Below are 6,939 nucleotides of genomic sequence, written 5' to 3'. Positions count from 1 at the left end.
AGAGGCCTGGCAGGACGCTGGGCGGCTGGAGGGGCTGAGGCTCCCGAGGAGGGGCCCCCGCCACCCCCACCGCAGCCACTGCATCCCTGCTACCTGCAGCCTGGGTGTCCCAAGGGGGCCGCCTTCCCCAGCGGGGAAGTCCCGGTGTGCTGGGGGCACCCACTGACCCCAAGTCAGCCAGGCCTGGGCCCGAGGGGCGTGGCCAGCGCAGGGTGGGCGGGGCTGATGAGAGACAGCGAGAGACAGAGACAGGACGGAGAGAGACAGGACGGAGAGAGAGAGCCGCGGGCTGCCAGCGGCCCCCACCCGTCCCAGCTCCGCTTAGCCCCCGCGGACTCCTCCGGGCCGCGCCCCCGGGGCATCCTGTGCCGCCACGCCCTCCATCTGTGTCCCACAGTGACGGGGCAGCGCCAGGGTCCTCTGCTGGGCCCGCCCCTGGCCACAGCCAGACTGACTCAGTTTCCCTGGGAGGCCCCACTGGATCCCGTCCTATCCCTCCCTCTGCCTGCCGCGAGCCCGAGCCCCAGCCTCGGCGCCCGCACATCTGCTGCCCAGCTCCAGACGGCGCCTGGACCCCCGGGCGCAGGATCCAGCCAGGTGGGAGCCCCGCAGATGAGGTCTCCGAAGGTGAGGTCGCCCCGCGGGCTCAGGGCGGGATGCACTGCTCTGGCTTGAGCCCGGGCTGCTGGGCGCATCCGGCGCTGGCCCTGCCCTGCTGTAGGTGTGTCCAAAAGGCCGCGGCGACAGCGGCCAGGTGCCAGGTGTCCTCTGTGTGGCCCGGGGGTGGCATGGGTGCCCTGAGGCCTGCACTGGGCACCCAGGCAGCTGGGTCTGGGTGTGGCCCAGGCTGATTCTGTTGGAGGCGCTCTCTGGTCTCTGTGGGGCCACATGGCTGTGAACGGGGGTCCCAGACTCAGGTGGCTGCAGCCGGGGAGGGGGCCCAGGCCCTGGAGGTGGCAGGGATCGAGTGTGGCTGTGTGTGTGTGATTTTGTCTCTGGGAGTGAACCATGCCTGGCTCTGGTTGTGTGTCTGTGTCTGTGCGTGTGTGGTGGTTGTGTGTGTGACTGTGCGTTTGTTTCTGCCGAGCGTCTGGGACTGTTAAACATTATGTGTTCATCTGTGCATCTTTCTGTGTGTGTGTGTTTGTGTGTATCTGTGCACCTGCTGTGTTTCTGCCTGTGTGTCTCTGTGTGTGTCTGTGTGTGTCTGTGTCTGTCGTGTTTCTGCCTGTCTGTGTCTGTGTGTCTATGTGTCTGTTTCTGCCTGTGTGTGTCTGTGTGTCTGTCTGTCGTGTTTCTGCCTGTGTCTGTCTGTGTGTGTCTGTGTGTCGTGTTTCTGTGTGTCTGTCTCTGTGTGTCTGTGTGTCTGCCATGTTTCTGTATGTATGTGTGTGCATGCCTGTGCATCTGCTGTGTTTCTGTCACCTTTCTGCCTGTGTGTCTGTCATGTTTCTGTCTGTGTGTCTGCGTGTGTCTGTGTGTCTGCCATGTTTCTGTGTGTGTGTCTGTACATGTCTATGCGTCTACCTGCTGTGTTTCTGTCTGTCACATTTCTGCCTGTGTCTGCTGTGTTTCTGCCTGTGTGTGTGTCTGGCTATCTGTGTGTGTCTCGAGTGTGCACACACGGCGGTGACCTGAGGTGTATGTTGGTGGAATCACTGTAACTCGTGATCCACCATTAACCACCCGCCACACCGCCTGGGTCCCGCCCCCTTTCCCCTGCCGGCCCCTGTGTGAAGAAGGCTCCCTGTGTGCTCCCTAGAGGAGGCCCCACTAGAGAGATGGGGAAACCGAGGCTCACAGGGGGCCACGTGACTCAGGGCCCAAACAAGGCTGGTGGGAGTCTGGCTGGCTGGGGGAGTCCCCGCCCTGCACCCTATGGGCTGGGGACCCTGTGGGTGTCACAAACAGGAAATGTTCCCGGAAATGGAGCTTTGCGGTGAGGGGAGGTGGGTCCATTAGGATGTGGAATGTGTCTGCCTCCACATCCATGCAGGGGTCCGCGCCCATGAGCGTTCGGGTCTACAGCAGGCATGGAAGGATCTGGCCTGGTCCCTGATGTTTCAGGCCCAAAAGGGCCCTGTGGGTCCAAGGTCCAAGGTCGACCAGGGTGACACGGAGCCTCAGGGCTCCCCTCTGGCTGCCCGGGCACCTCGCAGGGAGCTGAGCTGTGAGTACAGCCAGGAGCCCTGGAGAGGTGAGAGCCAGGGAGGCCTGGGCTGAGCACCCGCAGGCATGGAGATCAGAATCTCACCCCCATTGCACCCAGCGGGGAAACTGAGGCTCGGCAAGGTGGAGCCCCACCCTGGCAGTGGCCGATCGGGGATGACAGCCTCCAAGCCCGTCTAGGGGAGGCGGGATGGGCTCAGGCCATGACAGGCAGGCGGGGCGGGCAGGGTGGGATGCTGAAGACAGCGGACTTGTTGAGAAACAGATGGATGATGAGAGGCCGCGCTCCAGGGAGGAGGAGGAGAAGGAGGGACAGGGCATGAGGATGGAACATGGCGTGGAGGAGAGGCCTGCTGTTTCGGAACCGAGGATCACATTCCAGTGGCAGCCAGGCTTGGGGGAGCCAGGCCTGGTGCCCACGCCTAGCCCAGCGCCCGGGCCTCTGGAAACAGCGCCGGACAGAGTCCTCCAAGTCACATGACCCGCAAGCCGGGCCCCCTGTCAGGGGTGGCATCGGATGAGGAGGAAGTCACTGTCCGCCTTCCCGAAAGAAGCCAGGAATTAACCCGAGACCCAGGCAAATTCCCATCAAAGTTGTAAGACCTCAGCCTCCTGGGATTCTGGAATGGTGAGGCATTCTGCATCCCAGGACTGAAGGAAGCGTGTTAGAATTCCGGAGCCCTGGACCCACTAAGGGCAAACGTCTGCTCTCAGGCTGCAAAATTCTGGAATTATTCAGCATGAAAAAGGGATCTTGGGTCCACCCCTCTCCCCAGACACAGGGAGCGACAGTAATTTTCCCAAGAGCCGCACGGTGCTGCTCCACTCCCCCACTGGGGTGGGGGGCCCCGCTACCCCTCCTGGCCAATGCAGGAGGGAAGGGAGGCCCTGCCTGGTCCCCCCATTGGCCTCCTTGCCTGGAGAACTTGAGACGGCTGCCATCACCTGAACCCAGGGTGGAGAGTGGAGGTGGTGGGGGGACTGGAAACAGCCAACTGTGGCCAGAAGGACTCAGTTCCAGTTTCCAGGCTCCCCTGGGCCAAGGGCTCTGGGCCATGCACTTGCTCCCAGCCACGGGAGGTGTGAGGGAGTTCTGGGTGTGTGACCCCCGGTGAGTGGAGCGTGGTCGAGGAGACCCTGAGACCCAGGAGGGACTGGAAGTTGCTCCAGGCAGAGGTCGGGGCAGTGGCCACAGGGACGGCCAAGTCCCAAGGAATGTTCAGAAACAGCACATACCAGCTCTCCAGGGAGGAACGCCCTGTCCCAGGGGAAATCCAAGTGCAGGAATCTAAATCCCTGGCGTCGAAGCAGCCCGGGGTGGAGGGCAAAGATTGCCAGAGGCCGCGAGGAGCCCCCACCGCATCTGCTCTCCAGGCCTCAGTTTCTCCTCTGGAAGCCCCACCTCCCACCACAACAGCAATGGCCTTCGCCGCCCGCCCAGGAAGGGAGCTCAGTGCCGCTGTCGGGAGCTGGATAATTTATGAGGCTGGATAACGTGTAGCCAAGCCCAGCAGCCGGGCCAAAGAGCCACAAGTGAGATGGGGAGTGAGGGCCACAGTCACCCATTTGACCGCCCTGGAACGCATTAGCTGCTGCAACCCCACAGCCCAGGCACTGCCTCAGGGCCAGCAAGCATTGAGTGCTGGGTGCTGCGCCTGGATCAGTTCACTCCCGTCACCAGCCCCCACCCCAATTTTTTTTTTTTTTTTTTTTTTGAGACGGAGTTTTGCTCTTGTTGCTCAAGCTGGTTCAGTGGCGCGGTCTTGGCTCTGGGGCCCTGTTTCTGGCCCAAAAACATCACATCCCCTCCTGGTGGTTCAAGCGATTCTCCTGCCTCAGCCTCCCGAGTAGCTGGGATTACAGACATGTGCCACCACGCCCGGCTAATTTTGGATTTTTAGTAGAGACGGGGTTTCTCCATGTTGGTCAGGCTGGTTTTGAACTCTCGACCTCAGGTGATCCTCCCGGCTCGGCTTTCCAAAGTGCTGGGGTTACAGGCGTCAGCCACATCAGTCCCATTTTATAGGAAGGGAAACTGAGGCTCACAGCAGAAACGTGCCAATTCCAAGGTCAATGAGAGGGCACACAGTGAAGCCAGGGTTCCAGTCTAGTCTGACCAACTTTCAAGAAAATGCTAGGCCGGGCGCGGTGGCTCAAGCCTGTAATCCCAGCACTTTGGGAGGCCGAGACGGCTGGATCACGAGGTCAGAAGATCGAGACCATCCTGGCTAACACAGTGAAACCCCGTCTCTACCAAAAAATACAAAAAATTAGCCGGGCGAGGTGGCGGGCGCCTGTAGTCCCAGCTACTCGGGAGGCTGAGGCGGAAGAATGGCGTAAACCCGGGGGGCGGAGCTTGCAGTGAGCTGAGATCCGGCCACTGCACTCCAGCCTGGGCGACAAAGCAAGACTCCGTCTCGCCTTCTGAGGAGCAGGGATTACAGGTGCATGCCACTACACCCAGATATATTTTTTTAAGAGCTAGGGTCTTGCTGTGTTGGCCAGGCTGGTCTCAAACACCTGACCTCAAGTGATCTCTGCCCACTTTGGCCTCCCAAAGTGCTGGGATAAGAGGCGTGAGCCGCCGCGCCCGGCTTGGCTCTGATGTTGTTGTGCAGTGTGGCTGAGCATTAGCCCCACACATGGTAACGGGTCCCCGCCTGCTGCTCTCTACCAGCTGTCCCTGGGGAACCTGCCATTCCGAAGAAGTTGTGTTTTTTGTTCCCAAAATAGAACTGGATTTCAGGGTTTATTTATTATAAAAGCAACACCATGAAAATGGAGAAAAAGGCCAGGCACGGTGGCTCACGCCTGTAATCCCAGCACTTTGGGAGGCAGAGGCGGGAGGATCACTCGAGGTCAGGAGTTCAAGACTAGCCTGACCAACGTAGTGAAAACCCGTCTCTACTAAAAATACCAGCATTAGCCGGGTGCGGTGGCTCACGCCTGTAATCCCAGCACTCTGGGAGGCCAAGGCAGGAGGATCACGAGGTCAGGAGATCAAGACCATCCTGGCTAACACGGTGAAACCCTGTCTCTACTAAAAATGCAAAAAATTAGCTGGACGCGGTGGTGGGCACCTGTAGTCCCTGCGGCTCAGGGACTGAGGCTGAGGCAGGAGAATGGTGTGAACCCGGGAGGCAGAGCTTGCAGTGAGCCGAGATTGCACCTCTGCACTCCAGCCTGGGCGACAGAGCAAGACTCTGTCTCAAAAAAGATAAAAAAGAGAAAGAAAAAAGAAAATGGAGAAAAAGGAATCCAGACAATTCTAATGTGTGGGGACAAAAGACCCCCTGGTTCCCCCTAAAATATCAACGAGGTTGGAACACTCACACCTAACGTTCACAACAAATTGTGACCCAAAGTTGACTTCAGAATCAGGGTGAGAACCAGAGACTCCTGACCAACTGCTGGTCCCACTCCCTCCCTCCCGACACTGGACAGGGTCTCACTCTGTCACCCAGGCTGGAGTGCAGTGGCACAATCATGGCTTACTGCAGCCTCAACCTCCCGGGCTCAAGCAATCCTCCCACCTCAGCCTCCCGAGTAGCTGGGACTACAGGCACATACCACCACGCCAGGCTAATTTTTGTATTATTTGTAGAGATGAAGTCCTGCTATGTTGCCCAGGCTGGTCTCGAACTCCTGGGCTCAAACGATCCTCCTGCCTTGGCTTCCCAAAGTGTTAGGGATACAGGCCTGAGCCACCGCACCTAGCCTGTGTCAGAATTTCTGTTTCACAATGGCTGAAATGTGTTCTGGTGTCTGCGGTCTGCCAAGGACTTGGATGGATAACCAATGGGGAAACTGAGGCAGGGAGAGTAGAAATCACTTACCTGGCTGGGCGTGGTGGCTCATGCCTGTAATCTCAGCACTTTGGGAGGCCAAGGTGGGCGGATCACGAGTTCAGGAGTTTGAGACTAGCCTGGCCAACATGGTGAAACCACGTCTCTACTAAAAATACAAAAATTAGCCGGGCGTGGTGGTGCATGCCTGTAATCCCAGCTACTCAGAGGCTGAGGCAGGAGAATTGCTTGAACCCAGGAGGCAGAAGGTGCAGTGAGCCGAGATTGTGTCATTGCACTCCAGCCTGGGCGACAGAGCAAGACCGTGTCTCAAAAAAAAAAGAAAGAAGAAGAAATCACTTACCTGAGGTCACATAATGAGCAGCAGGGCTAGACTTCCAATCTAGGGCTCCTCAGCCCATCTCTGGGACCCACACATACTTCCTGGTGTCCTCCAGGGATTCTGAAGCAGATGGCCATGGTCTTTACCCTTGACAAGGCCAGAGGTAGTAATGCTAGCAATGGTGGTAACTCATCATAGGAACAGTGAGAACACTCTCTGGATGGAGATGGAGCTAAGTCGGGAAAGGCTTCCTCAAGGAAGAGATATTTGGGGCCAGGAGTTCAAGACCAGCCTGGGCAACATAGTGAGACCCTGTCTCTACAAAAAATAAAAATATTAATTTAGCCAAGCATGGTGGTGCAGCGCACATATAATCCCAACACTTCGGGAGGTCGAGGAGGGAGGATCACTTGAGCTCAGGAGTTTGAGACCAGCCTGGGCAATATAGGGAGACCCGCCCCACCGTTTCTCCCCAAAAAAATGAAAATAAGAAAATAGCCAGGGATAGTGGTATGTGCCTATAGTCCCAGCTATCTGGGAGGCTGAGATGGGAGGATTACTTGGGTCCAGAAGGTTGAAGCTGCAGTGAGCCTTGATGGCACCACTGCACTCCAGCCTGGGTGACAGAGCAAGACTCTGTCT

At 58.1% G+C, this 6,939-nt stretch overlaps 1 protein-coding gene across 1 annotated transcript in view; it reads left to right on the top strand.

Moving 5' to 3' along the window:
• The first annotated feature begins 275 nt into the window (after positions 1-275).
• The window catches only part of TBXA2R (thromboxane A2 receptor), a 12,499-nt gene continuing 5,835 nt past the window's right edge, over positions 276-6,939 (top strand). Inside the window, exon 1 of the mRNA XM_011943440.1 lies at positions 276-627. The gene's annotated coding sequence lies outside the window, so the exon portion shown is untranslated. The remainder of the gene's footprint in view (positions 628-6,939) is intronic.

The sequence above is a fragment of the Colobus angolensis genome, unplaced genomic scaffold (assembly GCF_000951035.1).
Source record: "Colobus angolensis palliatus isolate OR3802 unplaced genomic scaffold, Cang.pa_1.0 Scaffold22, whole genome shotgun sequence".
NCBI classification, from domain to species: Eukaryota; Metazoa; Chordata; class Mammalia; order Primates; family Cercopithecidae; genus Colobus; species Colobus angolensis.
This window is presented reverse-complemented; position numbering and strand designations above follow the sequence as displayed.